Genomic DNA, 18,966 nt, shown 5'->3' on the forward strand with positions numbered 1-18,966 from the left:
GTGTTCACACTATAAACAACAGCAGTGACTGGGGTAGCAATGGCAACACCAAGTCGCCATTTAGACTATTGCCTCCTGTCTTCTCCTGAGACTGTCTCCAAGGTGATTCTTGGTTGAATATTTTTTTAAAGATACTTTAGCCCTTCTCAAAAAACATTTGTCCTGTCTTTGCCAATTTTGCACCTTTTGCAAAGTACCTCATTGATGTAGACCACAAAATGATACACAAGTGTGGCTACATTAATAATTCAGAGCAAACTAACACACTTTATGACAGTCAGCCTACAGACTTTTTTACTTGCTTTAATGGAAACAGATAAATCTGTATGTAATTGACAACAAAAGTAATGCAGCTGGCTCTGTTTCCTTTGCAAAATTCTAATTCAACTGCTTCTTCAAATTTGAGTCACTGTTTTGTGAATGATATGTCTATTTACCAACCACAAACAACAGCACTCAAACAAAGCTAAGAAAATGCTGCGCCAGCCTCAAGGTAAAAAAAAAAAGAGAAGAAAGTGTGTGCCAACGTTTTTAAACCTGAAATCTGAAGACACAATCCCTGTACTTACAGCAATTAGCCCAGAGTCTTGTTCTCTCTCTTTTCTTTGTTGTGCTGACACTCGGAACAATCTGAAAGCACCAGACAAAGTACCCTGTAGCATCATTACAGGCAAAGACAAAACAAAGTCTGACAAGTTGTGTGGGAGGACAGCTTGAGTTAACTGATCAATTTAACAGAGGAACGTAGTCAACTGACAATAAAGACATGCACAAATGAACATGTTTTGACAAACAGAGAAATGGCTTTTTGATTGGTGGCTTAGCTCTACATTTAAATTTGAAGTAATGAAAAGTAAAACATATAAAAAGCAAAGGTTTGTTAGCATGAAACCAAGCTAAAAGTCAGATTTATCTTGATGCATGTCATGGGTAATTCATTTAGGGCTTCTTTACGCTGACTCTGTGAAGCTTTAAGTTTTTGAGGTGTTTAATTTAGGTTTTATATCCAGGTATTGTGCCATTCCAAAAACTTTAGTGGTTCCTTGCAACAATGCCTTGCAATATTTTTAGTCTAACGACTAATTTCATATAGCTATAGTTTGAAAACCTTGCATGGTTTAAGCCTACAGCATTGTAATCCCCCCATATATTTATTAGTAGCTGCTTTAAACCCGAACACAAAGACCAGTTTGCATCAATTAGGTATGGCCAGCGGAGAGGCAAAATGCTACGATGCCAATGGTCACAAGATGTCGAAGAAGATTGACAAGTGCATGCTTAATGGTCGTGAGAAACTGTGCACAGGGGTTCCTTGGTTAACGCCGTTATATGGGATGAGAGGGCAGGAGGATTAAGGCTGCAGACAGCAAGCCCTGTGACACTTTGACAGATGTGAGGTTTTGCACCTCCCAAAGCAAAGGGATCTTTAAATAAAAGGCCTACTACTATGCTTTCTGAGCAGCGCCCTAAGCCCCACGGTTCAATACCAAAGAAAGGGTCAGGCTGTTGCTTGACTACCGGCATTCAGGGCTTTTCCTGGCAAAATGAAACAATTAAGTGTGAGGTGAGGATCTTCTTGGGGTTCACCTTTTCACACCCTTGCATTTATCACAGTCAGTCATGCTCTTCTAGTATTTTCTCCTCAAGTTTTCTTCTGCACTTTAACCAATCTTAAGATCTCATTTCTTTTTTATATCTTTCATTCCCATTTCTGTCATATCAACACTGTCTTGATAGACTGACTACTATCCTCATTTTCTGTTGATTTTCTAACTTTTTTCCATCTTTCAATTTCAGCTGTGTCCAATCTTTTTACTTATGCTATTAACTTTAGAGCTAAAGCAGTAACGTAGAGTTTGAGTGCAGTAAGACAAAGCACTAACTTTTTGCACAACAAACCCACACGGTGCCAGCAGATTTCCACCATCCTTATATTGCATCTTGAAACTATGAGAAAAGGAGCTCCTGCTAGGTAATTTAAGCAATGCCAGCAGCTTATCTAGTTGGTCTACACTCGTCCTTCTGATGCTGTCGTGCCCACAAGGAAGTGAAATAATAGTAGTTATCTAAAAATACTAGTTTCTAGCACAGCCATTGGCATGACAGACATGTGATATCCAACTTGAAAGCTTCAGTTCCCTCAATTATATAATTACCAAAAACCAACACAGACTGCATTTCTTTAAGTAGTTACAATTCTTTAGGCGCTGATGTCCCTGGTCATGGCTGTGGATAGAATTCAACCAGCGTTTAAGACAGTTAGATAATCTGTTACATGCATGAATTTACTCCTAAATTCTTGACTAACAGAGGTCTCAGAAAGAAAACAGATGAGTTTTAACGACAGACACTCCAATACAGGCATTTTAAACAGAGCTGATAGACCCCTTCTTGGAAGACATCTGTTGCATATTATTCAATCTTAATGCTACTGGTATAGTATGCCAAGAGAAACTCATCAGTCAGCTGAGGAAAGTCACAGTTACTGAGTCTTCACACAACTTCCTGTCCACAATTATTGAGTAACACATTGCCAACACGAGAAGAAATCTGTATGCCTGAGTACAGAAATTTCATAAAATATTTCAAAGAAAAATATGAAAGCAAGAAAGCAAGAAAGAAAGAAAGAAAGAAAGAAAGAAGGAAAGAAAGCAAGAAAGCAAGAAAAAGAAAGAAAGAAAGCAAGCAAGAAAGAAAGAATCTGATTACTGTTGTTAGAGGCCTGCTTTATCATTACACCCCAAGGTTTCTGACAACACAACAACTGTGCTGCCATGGCAACGCAGTGTTGGAGGAGTGATGTTGGTGCTGCTGTTGTGCCTTGCCCGTTTTGCTGACTACATGTGATGAGTCTGTTTAATGTCAATCTGTTCATTGACCTAAACTTTAATCCTGAACCCTCTCTGATGAGCGCAGGTGGACACATCAGTCAGCCTGGCTGGCACTACTTCACCCATGGGCTAAACAACACAGCGCAGCTGGGTTCATCTGATGTTATGCAACCCTGCACCACCCCCGCAGGCCTTGTTCACACCATCCCTCTCCTCCTACTCCACCTCCCTTTTATGCACCATTGGCTATTTGCTTGAAGAGGTGCACAGAGAGAAAACAGTGCTCTAATACTGATGCAGCTTGTGAGGATATGTGTGCACAATACAGCTTAGCTAAACTCTTTAAATTTTTTAAATGAAAATCCTGAACAGAAAGAGAACTAACTAGAGACAAGCAACCTATTGTTTAACAGAGCTCCATAGCAATAGTTTGTCATTTAGTATGTAGCGCTTTATACATAGCTTTAAGTGACTAAGTTATTAGCTTGCAATCCATCATTCATTCAACTGATTATTCTGCCTTTGATTCTTGGAAACAAAATTTGTTTCTAAGCAATACTTGCCAAAAGTGGAAATGCACCAGTTGCCTGGCAACATTACTTATTTAATCTCATTTCAGGAAGCAACGAGAACCACTGGTGCTTTGAGCTACAACCCTCTAGATACTTTTCTCATCTCGGGTACAGACTGTGATGTCCAACTACAATCATGCTATTCAAGTCATCTGAGAGCCTATTACATCTCTACCCATGACTTCTCACAAATATTAACATTATCCCACACACACGGACACAAACTGTATTTCAATTCATGGAGCAAGTTAGTTAGTAAACAAACCATGAAAATAATAAGATATTGCCTGCAGTTATATTAGCATCACAGACAATGACACCTTTTCCCAATCATCATGTCAGTGAAGAGCTCATATAGAACATGAATGCAGGCTGAAGTTAGCACATTCATTTAAATCTCTCAACTTCAGTAATTTCCCCTGCAATAACTTCAGGAGATGCTAAAGGGCTTCAGGCAGTCATTTCATTAAAAACAACCCCATGGCCCCTCATTGAACAAGCTTCACTTCTCCACTGTCCTGCTGTTATTAGAAAGTACCACTGGGGCAGTAAACTCCATCAATGTGCTGGTTAATGAAAATCATCAGCTATCACATCAACATCCACAAACCACTCATCAAGATTTTCTCCTCACAGCTGGTGAGACCCAGCGGACGCATTAGCTAGAAGCTGTCAGAATGCCACTGGAATGCATCAAAGCGCTTTGTGGTAAATCGCCTCCAATGACCATTTAAAGCGCTAACACCACAGAGCAGCCCACTCAGTTTATGTGGTGGGATAACACGACAGCCTCAATTCATGATAGCAGGGAGAGATAAAAAGGAAGCAGGAAAATTGGTATGCAGAGTATGTAGTTGACAAAATTTTAACACAAGATTTTTCCACAAATAGCACCAGTACAAAACTAAAAATTGCCACCTAATACAGGACTGTTAGGGTTTTCCTTTACTTGGCTTTTGAAATGCTTTAGTAATAAATAGAAAATGTAAGCAAACAAGCTGCATTTTTTTTATTTTATCTAAGAAATATAACACGAAAAAATATAAAAACATTAAAGAGTGCTTTGTATATTACTTATTTACAAAAGCTGCAGACATAATGCAGTTAAGCTTATGTGTGCCTGGATGGTTTCATGTTGTTGCTGTTCTTTAAAGGCCGAATAATTAGATTTTTTTTCTTAAAAATAATTTAAAATGTTCTCATTTGCTGCGAGGGATAAAAGAAAGCTTCCCTATAAACAATCTGTCTCCTACATCAACAATGTCTTTGTCAAGTTTTTCTCCTTCAAAATAAGAGTTCCATGCCGGAATAACTTCAGTGCACTGTGTTGCTCTTCCCAACTTCCTGGTTCCTTAACCAATCATATGCAACTCCCTACGGCTGCCAAACAACAAGGCAGCGTTTGGTATTTTATGTCGGCAAAAGAGCAACAGCGTGCAGGTATGGAAGCTAGTAAAAGAAGCGGACCAGAAATGGTTTCAGAAAAACCTAAAAAGCCTCGGCATCCTGCTAAAAAAGCAAACGACCAAAAATGGAAGAAAACGAGGATCAATATTGGAGAATCTTTTGAAAGGTGGAGAAGTCTGAGCTGGCAAAGTTTCTCTTCGACAGGTAAGCACCGGAATTTAGCTTAAATTAACCGAAAAGTTTATCTTGATTTACAAAGATTGCAGTCTAATTTATTTCTCGGCACTCATTAATTTGTGTGACTGTATGGATGCATTAGTGGAGTAAATTGGTGGCCTGTTAGTTTACAACAACAAATGTAATGATGTTTGGGCCAAGTGAATACTGTGTTTGTCCTTATAAACTTATGAAATTACTATCAAATTAATTTATATAAGTGAGACTAAGGGAAAACTGCTGCTGCGCGACATTTGCTGATTAACGCAGCATTTGTTTACACTCTATTTTATGCTAACATAAATTAGCGCGTGAAATTAGCGCTAGCATTGCAAAGCATAGCAACTTACTGTGTGTGTGAATCATCTTCGCTCCTCATCATAATGTTTGCTGGCGCTATGCTCTCCGTCCTTCATAGACTGTATAAAAGAACCGTCCTCTCACAAACCGGCAACCTACGTGAAACTCTCCGAGGGGGATGGGCGAGAAGGGGAAGACTGCTATCTGTGTTTTTCTCTTTCAACTGCAGTTCTGATTTGAAACACTAGTAGTCAATGCTACTTATTTTGCCTTTAAAGGTACCATATTATGCAAAATTTACTTTCTAAAGGTTTTCTAACAGTCATATGTGTCCTCATAGCCTGTGTATGAGTACACATAAATTCTGTCATCTCTCTCACTTGCTTGCTCCATTGTTTAGCAAATATGTGCTCAAAGGTTCAGACACAGAAGCAGCCCGTTCTCCGTAGAGCTCACTAGAGCCACATTTGGAATGGCTGAAATTAAGGAGGCTCAATTTGGGGTAATATACTTTGAAAACAATGTTGTTGGACCCATACACCCATATGAAAGTGTTGAAAAAAAATGTATAATATGGGACCTTTAAGGATGTCTTGTGTTTAAACTCTAAGGATAATTGACACCAGGTGCATGTGCGCCACATTCTGGCTGCATTTCTTTCCGACTTCCGTCACGAGAGTGTGTCTGGTGCAAAGCGCTCACAAGTGCAGTCCGCCTAGCTGGATCCGCAAGATCAAGAAAACACAAAGAGAAATGGAGAATATTGTGATTCTCCACTTCCAGGATAAACATTTCGTCGCCCATGATGAAAAACACTGAAAAACACTGAAATTGACAAAGTGGCTGCGTATAAACAAATGTCAAATAGGATGCAGGACAGGATGCATGTGTCTCTTTCTTCTTCTCCAAGCATCAGTGTCACACAGTTTATCTCTCCCAAACATTCACATAATAGTTTGTACAAATGTCTAAATGGATTAAATGATTGAAGTGATGGTTTATATTCAATTTGTTTGCCTTAATCAGCTGTTTATTCTTTAGCTTTGCTTTGTGAGCTCAACTAAACTTTAATCATAGAATTGAGCCACATCTGCAGAAATTCCCTCAAGATATTAAATAGTCATTAGGTTAATGAGATGAGGCAAAGAGACAAGTTAGTGGAGATAGACAAACCAACGATAATGCCTCCAGCCACAGCTGTCACTAACAGAGCGGCATGAAAAGGCAGCAGAACATTTACATCCACGTAACAGCAGAACATTCCTTTGGAAATGACTATGACAGATAATTAAAAGAGTAAGCTAATAGAATATAAGCATATTAATTTCTTGTTAATTAACACATTGATTAATCAAGTTACTAGTGTTATCAATAAATATCTCTTCACATGCAAATTGTAGCGAAATTGTACACATATATAAAGTTACTGTTTAGTAAACAGCTATAAAGATATTCTCACTGAACAGCATATGCCTTCTTTCTAATAAACACAAATCACATGAAGTAAGCAAAAGGAGTAAAGCTGATAACCAGGACAAGTAAACAGGTTAAACTTGAACTGTACTTGCTTTACTGTAACCACCAAGAACCCGGTCATCCATGTTAGATCCAGTGTTCCCCCCAGGATGTGAATTTAGCAATGTTGTAGGTGGTGTAATGACAACTTACAGCTATTTTCTCACTTTACATGGGATGGCATAAAGAAAAGAACTTTTAGCCAAAATGAATCAATAAACATTAAAGATGGTATTGCAACTTCCTTGGCTCCCCAGCATCTCACAACACACAGAATGAGGAACTTTAAGTTTTTATGTCAAGAGATTTATAGTCAGAGCAAGTTCACAATCTGCAGCAACAAAGCCTGCAAGAGTTAGTCTGTCTGTAGGAACATACCTCAATCTGTCTAGCCCAACACTTCCAATTCTACTTGTTTAAATAATCATTAACCAGTTCTGCCTTGGGTAAATATTTTAAAAAACTTTTGTTAACTAGAAGGGAAATACACACCTCTACGATAGGGACATAAACCATCACATAAGCCATGTAAGCAGAAGGGGGGCTGGGAAGTGGGACATGCAGATTTCATTGTTTTTTATAGCATGTTGAGTTTAGACAAAGTTGAAAACGATGAGGTCATCCCTATTGTGTACACACAGCATTCTCACACATTCCTTTGCATGCCCTTATGGCGCTGTGGCTCAGCTGAAACGGTAATGACATTTATCAAACATATCACTTGAAAAAAGCATGAAGTTTGAAACTTTTGTCTAGCTTTCAAGGCCACCGACTTCTAAGTCAAAACAATCCCTTTCTTGGATGAGAAACCGGAGCTGAAAAGCTGGAGAGAGAAATGTATATCACACTGCAAGCGCTACAGATAATTCAGGCCTTTTTCCTGCTTTGCTTTCTGCCCCCAACACCTGCAAGCCAGACGCTGAAAACCTGAACATTGTGGCTTCATTTATCTAGATAATAAAGAATTTTAATAAAGAATTTGTCTGCAGTTCCTCTTGACCTAGCCTCATCCGTTGACCTAATTTAAGTCTAGTTGTAGAGTTGGCATAGTCAGTATAAATCAATACCATGTTGATAAAAACAGCAGATTAATCACATGGTAAATTCTTCCACTATAAATTGCATGATTTATCAAAACAATATAGAATAAAAATAATAAATAGAAAGAGTAGTATGTTCTAGTTTCCCTTTTTTTCTCTCTAATTTTAACATTACAGCCTGTGAGTGGTTGATTTTTAACCAGATAAAATTAGAAATATTAAGGGATCTTGAAAAATTTAATTTGGGTACTTAAATTATCTCAGACAAAATAATGAAAGCAATCATTTATGTTGCCTACAAGATGAGCATCACACCCAGCTACTAGCAAGATGACAGTGAGAAATTCAGAACTATCAGCAGTATCCCTCAATTTCTACAAGGATCTGCAAAGCAGGAAGATTGCTGAAGGTTCAGCCAAAAGCTGCTGCAGCTCCCACTAAATCAAGATGGATTATGTGTTTACTACCCCTGGCATGATCAAGGACCTCTTTGGAACAAACAATCCCAAGCAACATGTTTTTCATTATGAGGCTCTTCCTTTCATGGCTCAATGACTGAATGATGGAGCTTCATTCAATATACAAGATGCCTTTATGTGAACTTCACCTTAATTTTTTTATAGCAGGTATTCTTAAATTTAAAATTCCCTACTGATTATGTTTTCCTTGATAAAACTTTCATACCGAGTGTACATTACATGCATGCCCCTGCAGTCCATACATGACATGTGATAACTACTGGATTAGCTTTAGTCACTAAATCCTTCAACTGTTTTAGCTGTCTGTAAAATGCAGACTTAGGTATTTGTGTAAAGTTACATTTGTGATGGTAGTTTATCCTGCAGCTCCAAGATCTTTTAGAGCTGGTGAACTTAAATTTCTCTATGATTGAATAACCTTATTGATCATTAGCTATGAAAGCTGTCAACTTTGCTCAGATCTGGAGCACATATTTGACAGCATTTAGCAAATTCTTGGCTGTTTCATTGGACCATCTGCATTTCTTGAGCTTGCAGATGTTAGGTCACACTGAAAACAGCAAACCTGCCTTCTCATGAGCCACAACCAAAGTACAGAATTTATGCAAGGCAGATTTTACACACTACTTGCATCTTATTTGTTTGTGTTTTTCATTGGGTTTTGTCAAATCCAGTATATGTCCAGATGTCTGCTGTTTGAAACGATGTATAATTTTACCACTCACTGCTCTGTAGTCCTCTGCCATTTCCCCCATAGCAGTAATGTGAACATAACATTGGAGCTAAAACCAAGATATGAGGGGCTTTCACAGTGGTGACATCTTTAGGTGAAACATGTGCTCCAAGCTACATTACCAGAAACTAACCACAAGATAATCAGGTTTGCTGAGGCTCAGTCAGGCTTTAAAGCCAAAGATGAGACTCAAACTGACAGTGAAATCACTAAGACTGTAAATTAAAGCACACTTGATTGTTGACTGTTAATTTTAAAGCCATATTTTCTCCCTGAACCATCTCGTCATACAGTGGCAGATCTGCAATATATGGTATGACAGAAGATGATAAATTCCAATAAATCCTCTTCATCATTAGTAGCAATCGTCTAAGTTTACTGCTGATATTATACATTACATGTAGCACAGATTGCAACTAATAAAAAATGCAACAAATCACAGCTTTTTTTAACTTTAAGTGACAACTTTAATTAGTCCTAATCTACAACTATATGCCACAATGTTTTAACAATAAGATACATCTTCCTTTAATCCTGCACATCAGTGGAGGCTTCCTGACAACAGCACAAGAGAAAAGCATTGGTCTGTTAAGGAAATTACATTTGAAGGCCACGATGCACAAGCAGAAGGTTGGTTATCGGGAACATCAGGAGTGTAGGTGAATGTCAGTCACCCTTTCAGCCAGTTTAACATATATATGTAACATTGACTGTCATTTTCCAAAGCATAGGAGTTAAATGCTTAATAAAACCATGATGTCTTGGTTTAAACAGAAATAAAGGTGTTTATTTAAAACATGCCTCAGATAAAGCTATTCTAGCAAAAAAATTAACTTAGAATGAGTGGACTTTATTGCAAAATTTACATTTTTATCTGCACAGTTCTCTGGATTGCTTTACTGCACTGCAAAGTTTTGGTGTGAGAGCCAAATTCAGCAGTGACCAATGTGCAACCTGTTGCACCAACATCATCAATACCACTAGCATGGTGGTTGGAAGAGACATACAGGAAGCTGACTTTAAAAAGCAGACAAAAAAATTTTGAAAAATGGATAAAATTTTCTGCTAAACTTCCACACATCAAGTTTATCAGACAGATGGCTTGTCAAGTAGCCCATTGCTGGTCTGAGACTAAAGTAGTTTTAAAATCCAAAAGTATTTTGGAATTGAGCTGCATCACATGCAGAATGAGAAACATCCCAGATGATTTTTCTCTCTAACCTCAAACATAAAAACTCTATAAAGCCATTTTCTCATGTGAGCACGGAGTGGCTGCAGAGCTGATGGATTCTAAATAGTAAACAGATTTATTAAACAGACAAGACCAAGATGAACTGGAAATAATGATGCATTCAGCTATAAAGAATTAACAAATCATCCAATAGAAGCAACATTACCATGCAGCATCTTCTGACATGATCTTCTTCCTTCACCTCATATCTACCTAGTTTCAATCCTATTTCCCAGGGGTTTTCTCTCCTTTCCACAACAGCTGCCCCTCTGACTCAGGCATCCAGCTGCACTTTAGCTAAGCTTCTATATTTAAGCCCACTCCTTATCTTCCACTGTTTGTTCATTTGGATGTTCAGTGTTCCATAAAACACGAAATACATTTAAAGTTACACTTGAACAATGAATGAAGTCATTTAAGAAGTTATTAAAGTAATCACACAACAAAACCTTGTTACATTTTTCTTGCTGTGGTTCAACTGCTGCTGACTTTATTTAAATTGAATCAAAGTAGATGCAATCTGATCATATCCAGCAGAGATTCCTTCTAACTTATTTAAGGAGTGGGAAAAGATAAAATAAACAAAAATCGGGTAAAGTAGACAAAAATGCATTAATTACCTTTCCATAAATTACACTGTAGACACATCAGTAATTAACAAACCCAACTTTTAACATGAATACCAATCCAGGCAGCCAACTGTAGCAACATCATTTTGGGCATCCTACAAGACAGATCTGAAGCGCTCTCCTCTCGGAAACAGATGGCAAGGCAGTTGGTAGGAATTTCAGCAACGTTCCCATGTGTGGTCACAGATAAGATTTACAGTTCTTGTGCTCACTCAAGCACTTGCAATGTCATTATAGAGTCAAGGAGAGAAAGGGTTGAGGAAATCCCAAGAAAACTATCAGTTTCATGCACAAGAAATTTTTCATGCAAGATAAACAAACGTTCAACCTCTAATTGACTCATCACACCAAACACTTCACATGTACTACGAAGGCTCCCACTTTTGAAGTTGCTTTAAAAGAAATCAAAAGTAGCTGAAAGAAAGTATGCAAGCCCAGTTCGCATCACAAGATTTTAAGCCTGATTTTCACATCACAAACGGCCTAGATCTGAGACAAATCTGACTTCAATAGGTAGCCATTATTACGTGTGTGTGTGCACTACAAAGATGTAATTTATGAGTTTCATAGACAGATCCCAATCACCAAATGAATATCTAGGCTGCTTGATATTTTTGGGAGAGTCAACAGGGGAAAAATTTGTGAGAAAGGAGCTACAGCCAATGAGAGTGCAGCAGACAGGGTCAGAGAACACAACACAAAACAGAGCAAATGGAGAATAAACTACAGTGTGCTCAAGAAACTGAGCAGAATTTGGTAAAATGTTGATGAACACACCACATCAGCTTTACATTTACAACCTTGCAATATGATGGTAAGATAAGAGAGAGAAGCCATGGAAAGAACATGCCAGTAGTCTTAAACCAGGTGAGCAAAACAGACTGAAACACCCAGAGTTGCTTATTTACACCAATATCAAACACTAGATAGTCACGAATAATTGCATCAGTTAGACAGCAGACCAATCAACAATATGGCTTACAATTAGCAGCTTTCACCAGAATGCCAGTTATATAAAATTTAATATATTAACAACTCCATATTATGACCTCCAACTAGGGACAATATTGTATCGTTCACAATAATACCAGTAGACTTTTTTTTTTACCAAAAAGGTAGAAAACGTAATATCAGGATATCATTAGGGATGTCACGATACATTATTTCTACACTTAATTGCTGTATTGGTAAACCGTAAAGATTCCTCTGAACATAACAGCAGACCAGCGCAACTTCTGCAAAAAAATGAGAACAAAGTTACACCTCATCCGCGTGTTGGCGTTTGTGTTGCTTTGTTTTGTTTCTGTGTAAGTTGCAGAAGAGGCGTAGAGTGGGACACTGCAGCAGAGGAAGAGTTTTTCCCTCCAAACAAACAGATTAAGTCAGCCTCTTTTCCCTTTTTATGGTTATAGAAGAAGAAAAAGACTAAGATGTCATTGTGGAGGATGGCTCACCAGCCTGTTCAGCATGACATAAAAAGCTGCAAATAAATGAGGAAATACACTGAATATGTTTCACCACCTGTGGGATGAATACCTGCTTTTTATGCTAAAGGTAAAAGCACAGTAGATTGGGGTAAATAATACCAATGTTTATCTAACGTAACACTGAAATGTGGTATTTTGTAATCATGTAGTGCAACGTGACATGTTCACTGAATGGTATGTTACACAGATGGAAAAAAAACTATACGTCTTTTGTGAGAGATAGTTTTGTTGTTCAAACATAAACAACCCAGCATGAGGTCCATGGTTGTTAGTTTTCAGTGTGCAACAGTCACAGTCCATAGAAGAAAGCATTTTAATTCCAGATATGTGGTTTATTTATTTCCACTGTTCCAGTATTATTTATGTTTCAAACATCAGCAATTCTACTGAAGGACAGCTGGAAGTCAAAGCTAGCTAGATGGTTTCCCTGTGTTTCTAAATTCTCTACTCAAGTTTAAACGAAATGTTCAAAACTGTTTTTATGATGTAGTTTCCAGAACGAAGCCTCTGAAGTAAAGGTAGAGGTCCTGCAGCCTTTTCCATCTGTTTTCACTGAGAGAAATCCAGAGATGCTTTAATAAAGTAGCAAAGTACTGTGTGTTTTCACTGCAAGAAAGGTAATTGCAATAATAAATTCATTGTCTATATTTACAATGAGTAACAAATATATTCTTCCAAAAATAAAAACTAATAAAGTAAGAGTGAAATTAAGACAATATTGGGTTGACCAAAAACTATTGGCAGATAAAGCTTGAAATTTGGATCACTACTAGTCAAATATTGGGGAAAAAAATCCTCAGAAAAATAGGCTTTTTTTTCCAGTTTTCCCAGATGTGAACGTCTCACGAGTACTTTTGTAAAAACAACATGTTTACAAATTGTTTTTTGTAGTATCAAGACCGGTCTTGTACTCTCTGGGCTATCCATCTGTACAGTATGTTCTCTCTTTTTACTTCTGCATGGATTAACCTGCCCAGCCATTGTTTCATGATGTTCTTACAGACTTCTTTGCTCATCTGTCACAACTGAAATTAGCAGCCCGTTTTTTCCCCTCTAATACTCTAATCCTCTAATATGCACTATAATCCACATACAAAACTAATTAAACAGTAATTTCAACAGACAGAAAACAAAATATAACAAGAGAAAGGGTCCAACCTAATGTTACGTTTAGCTGTAAAGGCCTCACAACTTTGGTAAATGGCTAAAAGTAAACTTTTTTTCCTGGTGACCTAGCATTCCTTTGCTGGCTGCCACTAAAAGCCCTGACAAAGTATTAACAGAACTTTAGCTTCATCCTTTGCTAAATACTATGGATTAAAGCAGTTTCACATATCAGGGAAAACATCAGAAGGGCTGTTAGTTGAGAGAAAACAAAATGTTGGCTCCCACTCCAAATATATCAAGAGCACACAGATCTAGTCTACCAGCAAGCCTGCAATCGAGGGATGCACGATACTGGATTTTTGCCCGATATGCCAATATTTTACAACTATACAGATACTGATTCGGAATATTGTGCCTCTCTACTTCAATCACATCTTTTGGATTACTACTTCTCTATTTACCACTTGAAATTTAAATATTATCTCTGGCTTTTGCAATCTAACCACAGAGGCTGTTTATAATGTGTATGCACAACTAAAACTAATGACGATAGTAAAAATGATTGTGGTTTGATAGTGATTGGCATCTTGGTAAGAAGTGTTATTTAACGTTGGATGGTAATGTGGTCTCATCTGGCATGCACTGTGTACTGATTATTTTACACATTCATTTACTAACCCAATACTTTCACTAATGAGAAAGTGAGAGTAGGTGCATGCTTATAGGTTACATTAATGCAGAGCTTACAGTAAGTATAATCTGTAAGTTATTTCTGCACTTTTTTATCAAGATACAGCCCTCCCCCAGACCTTAAACTTGAGAGAATTTCCATTCCACTTTATAGCATGAGAACAGACAAAAGAGAGAGAGAGAAGGAACAAAAACTTACAAAAAATTCAAAGAGAATTTAAGAAAACGAAGCAGTATGCATTATAAATTATAGTCAATGCAGAATCGATTACCCCCACCCCCAAAAAAAGGATGACAAGCAGATTCAAGAAATAGGGGGAAAAAGATGGAGGAATAAGGTGAGCGATGTGGGCAGAAATGGAGAGTGTCAGAGTACCGACATGCCTCCCACAACAGGAAGAAAATAAGACTTGTGAAAAAGAGACTGTCAGTGATGGAAGAAGAGAGAGGGGAAATCGTGGGAGGTGGCGAGTGAAGATGTAGCAGCAGCACTAAAACAGTAGCTGTGTGGGAGATTGTAAACAGGTAAGACCCCATTACAAGCTTCTGCCAGGGCTGCACGGCATGTATTTGATGGAAGACCTGGCTGGGCAGAGATTGAAACGTCCCTTTTTTCCTGACTCTGCATTTGCCAGATTCTTTGTGTGGACTTCCAAAAGCCTTGTCTGTCCCACATAGAGCGGAGGCTTTTTAGAGGCTTTAGGGGCTTTTTAAAAGAGTGACCACATCCCATTCATTATGCATCTGATCAAACTCTAAGCCATAAGCTTTTGCTTCCAAGAGGTAAACAGTCTGGGGAAATACTTGATTTAAAACTCGTAAAATTTCCTACTTAGTCTTCTTGAAGACATGTTCTAGCCAACCACAGCTGCCTAATCCAGGGACACCAGCAGGTGATACAGCTACTCTACATCCCAAGGCCCATAAATAATCTTTGAGCCGCCCATCAACAACCCCGATACTTTCCTCCCCATCTCCTCCTTCATTCAACAGCTCCGTGTGTGACGGAACATGTGGGCCTCCACCTACACACTCAATTTCAATAGCCTACTTAATATTGTAAATGCGACACAGCCTCCAGATCTGCTCAGCTTTGGCATTCACGGCTCTGACAAGGGAAGGCTGATGGCATGAGGTGTTCAACTGTTAATACATGAGTTAGTTTGTTTTATGCAGCTGCTGCAGCAGTCAAAACATCAACCACAAAGCATTTAAATTCTGTTGTGGAGAGAAGGCAACTCAAATGCTGCTGTTGTGTTTTAGGTTGAAAATGAGACCCACCCTCGCCTCCCAATGAATAGTGATGCAATCTCTTTGACGTGCCCATTTAAGACTTGTCAAAGGGGGGATCCTGAGTGTTTCTCTGTATATATGCCCCCTGAAGGGCTGAAGCTGGTAGCCTGAGGGAAGACTCCACAGGTGGAGATGGCAGTAATAACAGAAGACAGGGCATCCACAGGGGGTCCACTTAGAATAAAAATCCCTCCCAGGATGTCATTAGGGCAAAGGGAAAGCTCTGACACATGCATGAACTGCAAAAATGTCTTGAAAAGAAACTTTGATGAGAGCAAAAACTATCAAGTTTTGATCAAATATGAGTTTTTGGAGAAAAACCATCTGTTCATCTCTGTTAAATTACAATGATCAAAGCTTTATGGCATATTAATCACACAAATGTAGCACTGTTACATCACTATTCAAATCTGACTTGACTACACAGACGGCCATTTTGATAAATGAGACGGGTTTTGACAGAGCACTGAGTAGAAATGACTTGGTCTTTGATTTCATGCAAGTCCCAAGGTGTGTACTGATCTTATGAATGACAGATTATGCATGATTAATTACACTTAACAGTCCTGGAAATCGGTTTCCGTTTAAACAACTTTTTATTTCCAAGTGAAAATTGACAGTTACACCTCTGTGAGGGATTACGATGCGTTTCAAAACCTTAGAGCTTTAGTGAAAGTCCAAAAAAAACACGCACTGCAGTGACTGCAGTGATTTTGCACAGACAAGGAGGAAAGATCTTCCAAATCTGAAGCATAACATTTTTCTGATATGAGCAACTCATGTCGGTGTGACTGGGCAGCCTTCACACCAAAAAAAAAAAAAAAAAAAAAAAACAGCGAGACAGAAAGGGACAGGAAACCCACAGGAGAGGCTGCAGCTTACCATCACAATTATACAACAGTCACGCAGACTTAAACAAACAACAGTTATCTTTATCTGATGGTTATTTTGCAAGATTTCCTGTCTCTTTAAGAGCACGGGTGCATCGTTGTCTACATTTTTAGCGGTGGTGTGTCATACGGTGAGATAGAGAGCGAAATGTTGACTGAATGGTGGTTTAACATGACACAAAATATGCGATTAAAGCAAGCTTAAAAGAGACAAGCAATCATATTGGTAAATTGTAGCTAATGTAGATGAACTGTGATTCAACGTGCAGCAGCACTACCTGGCTGCTAGCTAAACTTTTCTGTGTAGTTTTCTTAAAAGAGCGTTACATTCAATTACACATTTAGACGAGCGTTTATCTGAAATGTGCGAATACTAAATAATCAGGTCGTTTGCGGTTTACAAAATAAATAAATAACGGTGTTTATATCTTCTGCATGCTTGAGTGAGGAGCGACGGTGCAGAGAACGTGCTTACCTTTATTAATGTCCACCTTGTCCGTCTTTTGGGGAGGAAAAATAACGCTCTCGCTGGTCAGTCACCGGAATACACAAGCCGTAAATAAATACAATTAACCGGACAGCAGAAAACCTCTTGGGGCTGTTCACCTACTTGTCTGTCTCTGTTCGTGCGCTCTGCTGACCGCCTCTCCGTGTGTTTAAATCAGAAGTTCATCCAAAGTTGCAGCGGTTCGCTCCGCCTCGCGACGATGATGAGGTCACCGCCTCTTCGAACTCAGCCAGACTGTACTCTCGCGATATAAATCACCACAATTGTTTGCACTAGTTTACATATTAAAATCCCGCGATACAACTATCAATGGACCAAAAGGAGCGGATGGATGGATGATGGTTGGTGAAAAGATGGGAGAGTGAGTGTTGCTTTGGTAACAGAGTCAGGAAGGCTTTTTCAACCATGACTTAGTTTGTTTATTTGTTTGTTTAGTTTGAATCAAGGCATGCTTGTGTGGCAAACTGTACAACCCAGATAACTGGCACGCTGATGGCTACTGTCTACTACAGTTTACATTTGATGTAGCAAAATAACTGGACCACTATCAAGTACTCATTTACAAGATTACACTGATTTATGCTATCATAATATCTTTGCATTATCTCATACCTTACCTTAAAAATTCAATCAGTCCAGTAAATGCAACACAATCTTCCTTTAGCCTCATTTAAGTATTTATTGTACATATGATCTTATTTAGTTTTTACATCACCTTCTTACTGTGGCTGGAAATGAGCTTGATAGGAGTAGTGACACTTATTAAAATAAAAGTTGTGGACCTTTAATTCAAACAGCCTTGTTGTTGACGTAGAGTCTGTATTCAAACCAGTCTGTCTCCATTATGAAATGCTGGCATCTTAAGTAAATGCAAAACACAAAAATGAGACCAGAGAGAAAAGGCCAAGAGAGAAGATTATCTTTAAAAACAAGCTAGTCTACATTAACAATAACTGTGACAAGTTCAGCACAGGTTATGTTAGAGTTATTTGCTCTCCAAACTAAGTAAGGCTTTCTGTCTCTGAAGGTGTATTGTGTGTTACTATTACACACCTTCCTACAAATCCACACAACACAAAGAGAGGATACTGAATTTGTATTCAGCCTGAATGTTTGTGAAGGGCAAATAATAAATAGTTCCATAAGAAAGAGTTGTTCAGCACTGTTTAACTTTACTGCTCCCTGGCTGTTTGTTGAATTTTAACCTGTAAGAGGACAGCTTAAATCATGTTTGCTCAGACACTTAATGGGATTTATCCTCTTTTCAATATTTGCAATAGAAGAAAAAGCATTTAGAATTTATTTTTGGAGTTACGGTAGTAATACACATGGGTCAAAGTTTAAATAGTGTAAAAGGAAAAACAAATCTGCATGTTTGCTTAAACATTTAAACTATTTCATTTTGTTGTAACCTGTTTAAATATTATTTTCAGAGCAAATAATCATCACCATTACATATTTTAACACAAATCACAGAAGACACCCACTGATATATCACTTAGTGTTACATTAGTTGTATACTTAATAAGTTTTATAAGGCATGTTAAGAGCAATAACAATTAACTGATATAAAGAGGATGGTTGTGCTTCCCTCATATACCAAAAATTGTCATTTAAAGTTGAAATACTTTGCAGACATAATTTCATCTGCTAGAATTAACCTATTTTTCATCAAAACATTGTTTGTAATGAAGTCAAATTTAATGAGTCAGGTTGTTGTTACATATACCTTTACATAAATAAATCACTTTGACAGAAAAGGCTAGAATGCATTGTTTTAGTTGTTCCTATAAATGGATTGCTTTTAGTATTCATTTGAATCTTTGCCTTAGTTTTTGATAATGTTGTTTTTACAAAGAACATCTTTCTAAAACAGCAACACTCGAACAAAAGAGATAAAAATGCCTTCAGGATGAATAGTGGAATGAAAATGTAGAGTAATAACAGGCCTGCTCACACACAAATACGTGCATACACAAACACGGTACTCTTAACAAACGAAACAGTCACGATTAAAAATTGTAAACTGAACATTTCA

The 18,966-nt window shown here is 38.0% G+C and overlaps 1 protein-coding gene across 6 annotated transcripts in view; it reads right to left on the reverse strand.

The window, feature by feature from the left end:
• Positions 1 to 17,079, reverse strand: part of sipa1l1 (signal-induced proliferation-associated 1 like 1) — an 85,446-nt gene extending 68,367 nt beyond the window's left edge. For 2 of the 6 annotated variants that reach the window (XM_041975330.1, XM_041975324.1), the window contains exon 1: positions 16,896 to 17,079. The gene's annotated coding sequence lies outside the window, so the exon portion shown is untranslated. Of the gene's footprint in view, positions 1 to 569; positions 631 to 16,895 lie in introns of all 6 variants that reach the window. The other 4 variants (XM_041975325.1, XM_041975326.1, XM_041975327.1 and 1 more) reach the window with 4 other exon arrangements.
• Between the last annotated feature and the right edge of the window lie 1,887 nt (positions 17,080 to 18,966).

Source organism: Melanotaenia boesemani, chromosome 22 (assembly GCF_017639745.1).
Source record: "Melanotaenia boesemani isolate fMelBoe1 chromosome 22, fMelBoe1.pri, whole genome shotgun sequence".
NCBI classification, from domain to species: Eukaryota; Metazoa; Chordata; class Actinopteri; order Atheriniformes; family Melanotaeniidae; genus Melanotaenia; species Melanotaenia boesemani.